We start from the raw sequence: 13,679 nt of genomic DNA, 5'->3' as shown, positions 1-13,679 counted from the left end.
ATCCTCACTGGATCAAATGGAGTACCTCTAAAAAGGTCAATAATTTCCCTGTTATTGATAGGAGCACAGCCTTAAAACTGCATGAGCCACTAAAAGGGAGCCCAAGGGTTATTCAGTTACAAATTAAAGTAGGAGAGACAATTCAGATGTTCAAAGAACCACAAGACCATGAACAAAGAATTCACTTACAGAAAAACATGACCATTCATTCATACAGGAGAAAAGCCATTCGAATGGCTGCAATCCCAAAAGATTTTGTTCTTATTGGAATACTCTAGTGAAGCACATGGCTCTTCACACAGAAGACAAGCATTTTCATGCATACACAACCAAAAGTCATTCTTTGTGAGGAATTTCATAAAGCACAAGATTATTCATATGGGAGAAAAGCCAACTGAATGTTCAGAGTACCTACAAAGCTTTTCCCCAGGACTTTATTGAGTGAAACAAATGACTCCTCATACAGGAGAGAAACCATATGAATGTTTACAATGCTGGAAGACCTTCTTCCAGAAGAATGCTTTAGTACAGTATATGACCACTTATACAAGCCACATAAGTGCACATTTTTCCAAAAATGTACACTTATATAAGAGAGAAGCTACTTTAATGCAGACATTGCCAAAAGTCTTTCTGTGTGAAGATTAAGTAAATGCAACACATGAGTATTCATACAGAAGAAAACCAAAAGATGTTCACAGTACTAAAGTGCCTTTTATGAGTTTCATCAATAAAAAACTCTGCAAGTTTTTTTGACTCTTTGAACATCTGAATTGTTCCTCTTCGGGTTTTATCTTTAACTGTTTAACCCCAGGACCCCTTTTATGGGCTCCTGCAGTTTAAAGGCAGTGCTACAACTGGAAACAGGAAAATGATAGATGTTTATGGAGCAGAAAATATGTGAACAAGACTACACCATTTCATCCAATGAGGAGGATACAACTTCGCTGAATGTGATTTTTCCATTCATGGTGTAACTTTGTGCAGGTAGAGTCCAGTAACACTTCTCTCATGTATGAATAGTCATATGCTAAACCCAGTGACTATTAAGGAAGAAGGTCCTGTAACCATATGCTGCATGTTGGCAATCATAGGAAAGTTGGTCTTTAAGTAATGTGAACATTCGTGTATAACTCTTGTTTTGTGCTGCAATAAATCATGGCTTTTTGAACATAAATACAGCTTCTCTCTCATATAAACAACAGTGTGCTTGATGAATCCTAGTAGCAGAGGCCTCTCAACAATGTGAAAATTCATGTACCACATAATATCATCACTTTGTGACGTCTTTGGAACTGAACAATCACAGAGCTTCTCTTTTATATTTGCTGTATGGACTGTGCTAAATGACTTCCCTGAGAAGAGCACTGGCACTCTAAACATTAATATGGTGTTCTTCCCATATGAAAGTTTATGTAATGCATTAAATCACTCCTTTGTAGGAGGGATTTTTGGCACTGTGATCATTTATGTGGCTTCACTCCTGTATTCAATTTATTATATCTATAATTACCTCACATCCAGGAAAGAGTCTTAATGTTCTCCAGGACCTCTTTCTAAGGGCTCCTGCAGCCCAAGACTGTGTCACTCCCAATAGCAGGGAAATGTAGACTCCTTTGGAGAGAGAAGTTTTTGACTCCCAGTTACACAGCCTTGCCAAAGTGACTTTTCTCTTGCTGCGTAACCTTGAGTAGAAGTGCTGTAATGCTTCACTTCTGTACAAAAAGTCATATATTTCATGATAAATGCCCTCAGTATGAAGGTCTTTTGATGTAATGAACACTCATATGGTTTTTCTTTATCATGAATATTCATGTACTACAACTCAATGAATGTCCTGGGAGGTCTTTTGGTAATATGTACAGCTGTTCTGCATCAAATTACCTCTCTGACCATTCATATGGCTTCATTACTGTTTGAATGGTAGTATGCTTTAAGAAACATGTCCTCAGGATGAAGGTCTTTTAGCACTATGAGCAGTTATCTGGCATTTCCTCTGTGTTAATATTTATGTGGGTTTTCATGTTTTGTAGTATTGTATGATACTAGTTGGTCTGTTTGCTGATGGCAAGCCAATCGAGGGAAAAAATAATGAAGAAGATTCTACCGCAATTTCAGTGAAGTGATAGACATAGTACTACAAGTATATGATTGTGCATGATGTTAGGATAGCAACGTAGGATGTTGATGTTGATAGCAACATACGACGAGACCAGTTCATATCTTGGGCATTGCTGGGGTTACAGAGATGAATGAGTGTTCTGACTGACCCACCAATGATATGCTGGGGTACAAGAGGAAGGGGTTTATTATGATACAGTTGTTGCTCCTAGTTTGGGTCATATATTCATGCCTTGCAGGTGCATGAAGGAGGTGCTTCACTCAGATGACTATATATACAGTTGTTCTTTGGGGTTCTGGTTTCTTTACTTTGGGTCTAGATTGAAGACATGCTTGTTGCTCAAGTCTTGGTTATGTATGTCTGCAGCAGAGAGATAAATGAGTGTCTCATAATCTCTACCTAAGCTTTGACATTCTCTGTGAGCTCTCATAGTATGGGAAAGAAGGGTTTTTTCCAGTGCACCTCCTTGTAGTTTGCATATCATTTTTACCAATAATTTTCATGTATTCTTGTTGCTCTTATGTAGTTGGCCTTAGTTCTAACCTTCAGATTATCGCATCTTTCATCAGAGGATCTTGGCTCTCTTTGGGCCAGGATCAAAGTATGTAACATTAACAAGTGTGTGGGATAAAATGACCAGCAATTTCAGTGACTTGCACCATACAGGGAAGGTGCATTTCTTCTAAACGTTTCTTTATCCCTAAGAGATGTTCAGTATACCAGGAATGCATTAAGGCTCTTACATCCTCTGTAAGACTTTAAACAAAAGGCATTTATCAAAATATGTTTTGCTGTAAGAAAGGGTTAAATGGAATATGGTGTTATTCCATCATATTAAGTACTAGTAACAGGGGCAGAATTCTATCCTCTACCTGGACAAACAAGCAGTTAATGCAGGATCTTGGATTGGAAACCACTTTTTTTCTTTTCCAGATTACACATCTACTTTTTCTCTTCCTTGAATTTCAGGACTTGCAGGTTTGGCACCTGATAATGCACTTATAGGATGGACCTCAGACTGGTAGCACCCTCACTTGATAGCCCTGTGGCTGGCTATTCCTCCTTCTGAAGGAAAAGGAAGTCCCTCCATGTCCTCTGTCCAAGCCAGATACTCTCAGGATCCTCCAAACTCTTTCCTTTCTTTGGGAAAAAAAATTGAGTTTTCCCTTCCAGGACCAAGATTGTATCCACCGTCATTTCTCAAAAAGGTGTTCAATTCTGATGAGATTGTATCCACTGTCATTTCTCAGAAAGTTGTCCAATTCTGATGCTTCATTTCAGATGGCATTGCCATATGTTGGTGTTGATACAAACACTGACTGTCAAGCAACTGTGAACACTCAACTCCTTCACAATGACACAAAAATCCTCCCTGTACAGTCCTATTCCTCACAATGAAACAAAAACTTCCCAGTGCATTCCAACCTCAGCATGCTTGACACTCAATGCATACAATAGTACCAGATCCCTCACACCCAAAGCACCCTATAACCAACCAGACACCAAGTTGAAATAAAAAGTTTAACCCTGCCTTATACTTTAGTAACCTCTACTAACAGATCCAACCATCCCCCCAGAATGTTCCACTGACAAAACACATATACACTGAACCAACCTGACAAGCACTACATTACCAACCTCCCAACTCAGTCTTAAACTTCACCCACCAAAAATAACTCTCCCCAGACAAACATGAGGCAAACTCTTCCACTTACACTCTTATTATCATCCACCAACACAATACTAACACCATTTCACCACATACCAAGACCCTTCATGCCCATGATGCAACTACCTCAAACATGGCACCTATCTCTCTTTTCTTCTCATTTTGGTTACATCCACACACACTTAGACACGCCAGCCTTAACCTTACAGGAGGATGAGCACACCTTGGCTAGCTTCTTCAGGTCCATCTTTGAAAATACATATTTTTCCTGATTATCATTACTATTATTATTATTATTATTATGAATATTATCATTATCATGTGTGTGTGTGTGTGTGTGTGATGATAACAGTTTTTAATATTCATAAAATAACCAGACAACTATTTTTTATTAGATTCTTTCTGATCTTTTTTCAATTTGTTTAATATCCCCTTTTATATGGCTGTGTAAGATACTCTAAGGCTTATCTCAACATTTCGAATCGAATCCATCAAATCATCCTCAGGAACATGTGGAGAAATCAGTGGAGAAGGTAGGAATAATTACCCACCCTCACCATGCAACATGTAATTAATCCTACCATATCCAGTGACCTCTTCACATGGTCCCGCAGATGACTGAAGGATTCAAATCAAAATGTTGAGACAACCCATGCAGGTATCTTAAACATCCTCCCTAACCATGTAAAGGAGATACATATTATACTTGAAAAAATTAAGAAGAATTGGATAAAAACTCGATTATCTGGTCATTTTTGAGGGAAGTGGGTGAGGAATGGGAGGTATTTCAGGAAGCAGTGATGACATGTGCAAAAGATGAGTGTGGCATGAGAAAAGTGGGAGGTGGGCAGGTTAGAAAGGGTAGTGAGAGGTGGGATAAAGTAAAGTTGTTAGTGAAAGAGAAAAGAAAAGTGTTTGGAAGATACAAGAAGTGCAACTGACTGGGGGATGTATAAAAGAAATTGGAAGGAGGTCAAGAGGAAAGTGCAAGAGTTGAAAAAGAAGGTAAATGAGAGTTGGGGTGAGAGTGTCATTAAACTTTAGGGAGAATAAAAAGATGTTGTGGAAGGAGGTAAATAATGTGTAAGACAAGAGAACAAATGGGAACATTGGTGAAGGGGCAATTTTTCTGATACCCCAGTTGCTCAAGAAGATGCTTTTTTGATAGCCCTCAGTGCTAGGAGAAGAGTTCATGAGATCCACTATGTCTGGACGTGAGAATCGTCTCAACTTTCATGATATCATGTCTTGGGTTAATATTATTGAAAAAATATTTTATTTGCCCTGTCAGTTTGAATCCCCTCTTTGCAAAGATTAAATCTTTATGGATTAAAATGTTACTTTCTTGGGCCCAACTTGGCCTGTATGACAGATCACATGATGTCAGAAAGGTAGCTCCCACTCTAGCCTTGCTGAGCAACCTGTCCCTGGAGGAGAATAACAAAAGACATCTGCCATTCATCAAAAACACATTTGTCAGACGTTAGCTAATTCCAGATATCAAAGATCAACCTTGTGTTGGTACCCCAAACAAATTCTCTAGTTGTCATCTCCCACCCTACCTTCCCCTTTCCTTTGTAAAACCTGTCTCTTTACTGATGGTCACCAGTCATGATATCCTTGTTCCAATAATTCTGAGGTGGCCAGGCTTTCCAGCAGCTGGGCAGCAAGATGATTAAATCATTAATGGGGGTGGGACGCTGACTGGCAAAGGGGTGAACCCCACTAACAAGCTAAGCTGCAATCACTGAATGTAGTGGTTAGCAAACAGTGAGTAGCTATAATCACATCAGATGGCAGAGGTTAAAGAACACTAATCTTAAGGGATTAAGAGCTTCTTTTAAGCTTGTGGGACACTGCCCCAAAGAGAAAAAAGTTTAATTCTTCAAAAATGACTTTTCTTGCACTACTGTGCCCAATGAATATAAGTGAGGTTCACCTTATTACAAATATATTCCACCATTCATCACATAATGTAAATAGTGAGGGATAATAATATTTCAGGATAGTCTGAACACATTCACAGTATAGTGTCTACATTGAGGGATAATAATATTCCAAGAGTAGCCTGAACACTGTTTATTTTGGAAATCTTCAGTACAGACTCCAACAGGGTCCCGGTATCAAAAGAAAGGAGCTTCATGTATCATATGAATAAGTAAAACTATGAATATGTTACACATCACATCTAAAAAATTTTCATACTACTGTGCATTAACACATGTTTCTCACAATCACCCTTCCACAAAAACTGTTCCCATAGTCACAGTACCCAACATTTTTCACACCATGTACAGGCAAAGGTTTCTGGAGGTTTCTTCTCCATAAAAAACTTTCCCTCATTTATCACTGCCAAACTTTTTCGCACCACTGTGAACAAAGAAATCTAAAAAAAAAAAAGAAAACTGGACAAAATTTCCCATATTTGTCACATTTAACAATGTTCACACTTCTCTGCATAAGCAATAGTATCTGAAGATATTCTTTCCAAAGAAATTTCTCACATTCATCACATTTAATCTATTTCACATCAGCATTCACACGTCCAAACATTTCTGAAGATCTTTTTTCCAGAAAATGGTTTTCCAGTTAATCACATCCAAAATTTTTCATATTACTGTGCACATTCATGTGTCGCCGAAGATTACTTTTCCGTAGAAAATTTTTTCCACATTCATCACATTCAAAATTTTGCACGTTCCTATGCACAGGCATATGTTGCTGAAGATGACTTTTCCGCAAAAACAATTTCCCACATTCACCACATGCAAACTCTTTCACACCACTATGTACAAACAAATGCTCTTTAAGATGATATTTCCGCAAAAACAGTTTGCCACATTCATTGCATCCAAACTTTTTCACTCCATTGTGCACAAGTAAATGTCTGTTAAGATCACCTTTGCATGAAAAGAATTTATCACATTCGTCACATGTAAACCTCTTTACATGTCCTAAATCTTTCACATCATTCTGCACGAGAAGATCCTCCTGAAGATTTTTCTCACATGAAAATAATTTCTCATTTTCATTGTAGTCAGAGTGTTCCTGACCACTGTGCAAAAGCATATGCTTTTGGAGATGATCTTCCTGTGAATACAATTTCCTACATTTCTCATAAGGAACCTCTTCCTCTCCACTAGACATTGTCAGTTTCTTCTCTTCTCTTTAGAGGCAAATTTCACTTAGTATCTGAAACAAGAGAGTTGCTTTTAGAAACTCCTCTCACATTTCAAACTCTGGATTACCAAAGAATACTTTGGTTATTTCAACTGAGTGATGATATGGTAATAATGCATGATTAACTTTGGAATCCTGAGAAACACTCTAATTTCAACTAGAATAAAAATTTTCACAGCATAACCACACAGTTACTTTGAAATCATGGTTGCATACTGTATTTCATCAAAACATATTTGCCTGAAAGACATCTTGAGTAACAGCTAGTCTTGAAGGCACCTAAAGGAACAGTTGTACTAGAAGCAATAGCATGAAGCTGAGTCTTGGGTGACAACCTTAAAAATTTTTTATATATTTCTCCCTTGAAGTAGGTGGGAAAGAATTCTACCTCTGTATTACCCGCATATTGTAAAAGGCGACTAAAGAGGGCAGAAACAGGGGGCTGGAAACTCTCACCTTCTTGTATTTCAATTTTCCAAAAGAGGAAACAGAAGAAGGAGTCAAGCAGGGAGTGCTAATCCTCCTTGAAGGCTCAGATTAGGGTGTCTGAATGTATGTGGATGTAACTAACAAAAGAAACCTGGATATTCTAGCTCCAAGTGAAATGAACCTCAAGGATAAAGGAGAGGAATGGTTTGGAAATGTCTTGGGAGTAAAGTCAGGGGTTGATGAGAGGACAAGAGCAAAGGAAGGAGTAGCACTACTCCTGAAGCAGGAGTTGTGAGAGTGTGTGATACAGTGTAAGGATGTAAATTCTATATTGATGTGGGTAAAAGTGAAGGTGGATGGCAAGAGATGGGAAATTATTGGTGCTTATGCATCTGGTCATGGGAAGAAGGATCATGAGGGGCAAGTGTTTTGAGAGAAGCTGAGTGAGTGTGTCAGCAGCTTTGGTGCATGAGACTGGGTATTAGTGATGGGTGATTTGAATGAGAAGGTGAGATTGTGGATTAGTGTGCTGAAAAAGAATGGTGATTGGGAATACCTGGTTTAAAAGGAGTGATATACACAAGTATATGTATGTAAGTAAGAGAGATGGTCAAAGGGCATTGCTGGATTACTTATCAATTGATAGGCATGTAAAAGAGAGACTTTTGAACATAAATGTGCTAAGCACGGCAGCTGGTGGGATATCTGATCACTATCTTTTCGAGGCAAAGATGAAGGTTTGTAGATTATTTCAAAAAAGGGACAATGTTGGGGAGAAGAGAGGGGTGAGAGTAAATGAGCTTGGAAAGGAGGCTTGTGTGAAGAAACACCAGGAGAGAGTGAGTTTAGAATGGCAAAACGTGAGAATAAATGAAATGAGAAGAGTGGGTGAGGAATGGAATGTATCTAGGGTAGCAGTGATAGCATGTGCAAGAGATGCATGTAGCAAGAGAAAGGTGGGAGGTGGGCAAATTAGAAAGGGTAGTGAGTGGTGGGACGAAGAAGTAAAGTTGCTCGTGAAAGTGAAAAGAGAGGCATTTGGACGATACCTGCATAGAAAGGGTAAAAATGACTGGGAGATGTATAAGAGAAAGCGGCAGGAGGTGAACAGAAAGGTGCAGGGGTTGAAAAAGAGGGCATATGAGAGTTAAGGCGAGGGAGTATCATTAAACGTTTTAGAAGGAGGTAAATAATGTGCGAAAGACAAATAACAAATGATAATATCGGAGAAAGGGGCATGGAGGGAAGTGATAAAAGGTAGTGATGGAGTGGGGAGAGATAAGGTGAGTATTTTGAAGGACTGTTGAATGTGTTTGATGATAGAATGACAGATACAGGGTGTTTGGTAGGGGTGGTGTGCGAAATGAGAGAGTCAGGGAGAGTGGATTAGAGAAGAGAGAAGAGGTGGTGAAAACCTTGCAGAAGATGAAATCTGGCAAAGCAGTGGGAGGGGATGGTATTGTAGTAGAATTTACTAAGAAAGGGTGTGACTGTGTTGTTGATTGGTTGGTAAGGATATTGAATGTATGTATGGATTATGGTAAAGTGCCTTAGGATTAGTGGAATGCATGTGTAGTGCCATTATATAAATGCAAAGGGATAGAAGTGAGTGTTCAAACTACAAAGGCAAAAGTTTGTTGAGTATACCTGGGAAATTATATGGGAGGGTATTGACTGAGAGGGTAAAGGCATGTACAAAGCATCAGATTGGGGAGGAGCAGTGTGGTTTTAGAATTGGTAGAGGATGTGTGGATCAGGTGTTTGCTTTGAAGAATGTGCAAAAATTACTTAAAAAATAGATGGATTTGTATGGAGCATTTATGGATCTGGAGAAGGCATAAGATAGGATTGATAGAGAAGCTTTGCGGAAGGTGTTAAGAATATATGGTGTGGGAGCTAAGCTGCTAAAAGCAGTGAGAAGTCTTTATCAAGGTTATAAGGGATGTGTACAAGTATGAAGAGATGAGAGTGACTGGTTCCCAATGAAGGTCAGTCTGCAGCAGGGGTGTGTGATGCCATCATGGTTATTTAATTTGTTTATGGATAGGGTGGTTAGGGAGGCAAATGCAATAGTTTTGAAGAGAGGGCCAAGTATGCAGTCTGTTAGGGATAAGAGGGCCTAGGAAGTGATTCAATTGTTGTTTGCCAATGATTCAGCATTGGGGGCTGATTTGAAAGAGAAACTGCAGAAGTTGGTGAATGATTTTGGAAAAGTGTGTGAATAGAGCAAGTTTAGAGTAAATGTGAATAAAAACAAGGTTATTAGGTTCAGCAGGGTTGAGGAACAAGTCAGCTGGAATGTAAGTTTGAATGGAGAAAAAATGGAGAAAGTGATGTGTCTTACATATCTGGGAGTGAACTTGGCAGCGAATGGAACCATAGAAGCAGAAGTGAGTCATAGAGTTGGGGAGGGGGCAAAGGTTCTGGGAGTGATGAGGAATGTGTGGGAAGAGAGAACATTGTCTTGAAGAGCAAAAATGGGTATGTTTGAAGGAATAGTAGTTCCAACAATAATATATGGTTGTGAGGCATGGGCTATAGATAAGGTTGTGCAGAGGAGGGTGGATGTATTAGAAATGAAATGTTTGGGGACAATATGTGGAGTGAGGCAGTTTGATCAAGTAAGTAATGAAAGGGTAAGAGAGACATGTGGTAATAAAAAACGTGAAGTTGAATGACCAGAAGAGGGTTTGAAGTGGTTTGGACATATAGAGAGGAAAGGTTGACAAAAAAGATTTTGAGCATTTGGGGCCTGAACATGCAAGAGGGTGAGAGGCATGTATGGAATAAAGTGAACTGGAACGATGTGGTATACTGGGTTAGACGTGCCATTAATAGACTGAACCCAGACATGTGAAATGTCCAAAGGAGCTGTGGTTTTGGTGCATTACACATGACAGCTAGAGAATGAGTGAGAGGATGTGGCCTTTCTTCATGTGTTTCCTCACACTACCATGCTGATGCAGATGGTGTCAATGCTATTTCCTGTGGGGCAGGTTGTGCTGGGAATGGATGAAGGCTAGCAAGTATGAATATGGACATGTTTATATGTGTATATGTATGTATATATATTATATATATTTATTATACTTTGTCGCTGTCTCCCGCGTTAGTGAGGTAGTGCAAGGAAATAGACGAAAGAATGGCCCAACCCATCCACATACGCATGTATATACATACACGTCCACACACAGCACATATTCATACCTATTCATCTCAATGTATACATATATATACACACAGACATATACATATATACACATGTACATAATTCATACTGTCTGCCCTTATTCACTCCCGTCGCCACCCCAACACACATGAAATGACAACCCCCTCCCCACGCATGCGCGCGAGGTAGCGCTAAGAAAAGACAACAAAGGCCACATTCGTTCACACTCAGTCTCTAGCTGTCATGTATAATGCACTGAAAATCACAGCTCCCTTTCCACATGTAGGCCCCACAAAACTTTCCATGGTTTACCCCAGACGCTTCACATGCCCTGGTTCAATCCATTGACAGCACGTCGACCCCGGTATACCATATCATTCCAATTCACTCTATTCCTTGCACGTCTTTCACCCTCCTGCATGTTTAGGCCCCGATCACTCAAAATCTTTTTCACTCCATCTTTCCACCTCCAATTTGGTCTCCCACTTCTCCTCGTTCCCTCCATCTCTGACACATCTATCCTCTTGGTCAATCTTTCCTCACTCATTCTCTCCATGTGACCAAACCATTTCAAAACACCCTCTTCTGCTCTCTCAACCACACTCTTTTTATTACCACACATCTCTCTTACCCTTTCATTACTTACTCGATCAAAGCACCTCACACCACATATTGTCCTCAAACATCTCATTTCCAGCACATCCACCCTCTTTCGCACAACTCTATCTATAGCCCACGCCTGGCAACCATATAACATTGTTGGAACCACTATTCCTTCAAACATACCCATTTTTGCTTTCCAAGATAACGTTCTCGACTTCCACACATTTTTCAATGCTCCCAGAACTTTCGCCTCCTCCCCCACCCTATGATTCACTTCCGCTTCCATGGTTCCATCCGCTGCCAAATCCACTCCCAGATATCTAAAACGCTTCACTTCCTCCAGTTTTTCTCCATTCAAACTTACCTCCCAATTGACTTGTCCCTCAACCCTACTGTACCTAATAACCTTGCTCTTATTCACATTTACTCTCAGCTTTCTCCTTTCACACCCTTTACTAAACTCAGTCACCAGCTTCTACAGTGTCTCACCCGAATCAGCCAACAGCACTGTATCATCAGCGAACAACTGACGCACTTCCCAAGCTCTCTCACCCACAACAGACTGCATATTTGCCCCTCTTTCCAAAACTCTTGCATTTACCTCCCTAACAACCCCATCCATAAACTAATTAAACAACCATAGAGACATCACACACTCCTGCCATAAACCAACACTCACTGAGAATCAATCACTTTCCTCTCTTCCTACACATACACATGCCTTACATCCTCAATAAAAACTTTTCACTGCTTCTAACAGCTTACCTCCCACACCATATATTCTTAATACTTTCCACAGAGCATCTCTATTAACTCTATCATATGCCTTCTCCAGATCCATAAAATTTTTTTTTTTTATTATACTTTGTCGCTGTCTCCCGCGTTTGCGAGGCAGCGCAAGGAAACAGACGAAATAAATGGCCCAACCCCCCCCATACACATGTATATACATACGTCCACACACGCAAATATACATACCTACACAGCTTTCCATGGTTTACCCCAGTCGCTTCACATGCCTTGATTCAATCCACTGACAGCACGTCAACCCCGGTATACCACATCGCTCCAATTCACTCTATTCCTTGCCCTCCTTTCACCCTCCTGCATGTTCAGGCCCCAATCACACAAAATCTTTTTCACTCCATCTTTCCACCTCCAATTTGGTCTCCCTCTTCTCCTCGTTCCCTCCACCTCCGACACATATATCCTCTTGGTCAATCTTTCCTCACTCATTCTCTCCATGTGCCCAAACCACTTCAAAACACCCTCTTCTGCTCTCTCAACCACGCTCTTTTTATTTCCACACATCTCTCTTACCCTTACATTACTCACTCGATCAAACCACCTCACACCACACATTGTCCTCAAACATCTCATTTCCAGCACATCCATCCTCCTGCGCACAACTCTATCCATAGCCCACGCCTCACAACCATACAACATTGTTGGAACCACTATTCCTTCAAACATACCCATTTTTGCTTTCCGAGATAATGTTCTCGACTTCCACACATTCTTCAAGGCCCCCAGAATTTTCGCCCCCTCCCCCACCCTATGATCCACTTCCGCTTCCATGGTTCCATCTGCTGCCAGATCCACTCCCAGATATCTAAAACACTTCACTTCCTCCAGTTTTTCTCCATTCAAACTCACCTCCCAATTGACTTGACCCTCAACCCTACTGTACCGAATAACCTTGCTCTTATTCACATTTACTCTTAACTTTCTTCTTACACACACTTTACCAAACTCAGTCACCAGCTTCTGCAGTTTCTCACATGAATCAGCCACCAGCGCTGTATCATCAGCGAACAACAACTGACTCACTTCCCAAGCTCTCTCATCCCCAACAGACTTCATACTTGCCCCTCTTTCCAAAACTCTTGCATTTACCTCCCTAACAACCCCATCCATAAACAAATTAAACAACCATGGAGACATCACACACCCCTGCCGCAAACCTACATTCACTGAGAACCAATCACTTTCCTCTTTTCCTACACGTACACATGCCTTACATCCTCGATAAAAACTTTTCACTGCTTCTAACAACTTTCCTCCCACACCATATATTCTTAACACCTTCCACAGAGCATCTCTATCAACTCTATCATATGCCTTCTCCAGATCCATAAATGCTACATACAAATCCATTTGCTTTTCTAAGTATTTCTCACATACATTCTTCAAAGCAAACACCTGATCCACACATCCTCTACCACTTCTGAAACCACACTGCTCTTCCCCGATCTGATGCTCTGTACATGCCTTCACCCTCTCAATCAATACCCTCCCATATAATTTACCAGGAATACTCAACAAACTTATACCTCTGTAATTTGAGCACTCACTCTTATCCCCTTTGCCTTTGTACAATGGCACTATGCAAGCATTCCGCCAATCCTCAGGCACCTCACCATGAGTCATACATACATTAAATAACCTTACCAACCAGTCCACAATACAGTCACCCCCTTTTTTAATAAATTCCACTGCAATACCAT

General features: G+C 40.2%; 1 protein-coding gene across 4 annotated transcripts in view; it reads right to left on the bottom strand.

Annotated features, from left to right (window-relative positions):
* The window catches only part of LOC139763606 (uncharacterized), a 97,317-nt gene that overhangs the window by 53,368 nt on the left and 30,270 nt on the right, over positions 1-13,679 (bottom strand). Inside the window, exon 3 of one of the 4 annotated variants that reach the window (XR_011716192.1) lies at positions 5,858-6,983. The exons of the other annotated variants lie outside the window; for them this stretch is intronic. The gene's annotated coding sequence lies outside the window, so the exon portion shown is untranslated. Of the gene's footprint in view, positions 1-5,857; positions 6,984-13,679 lie in introns of those variants that run through there. 4 annotated transcript variants of the gene reach the window in all.

The sequence above is a fragment of the Panulirus ornatus genome, chromosome 47 (genome assembly GCF_036320965.1).
Source record: "Panulirus ornatus isolate Po-2019 chromosome 47, ASM3632096v1, whole genome shotgun sequence".
Taxonomy (NCBI): domain Eukaryota; kingdom Metazoa; phylum Arthropoda; class Malacostraca; order Decapoda; family Palinuridae; genus Panulirus; species Panulirus ornatus.
The sequence above is the reverse complement of the archived record's forward strand: the minus strand, read 5'-3'. Positions and strand labels throughout refer to the sequence as shown.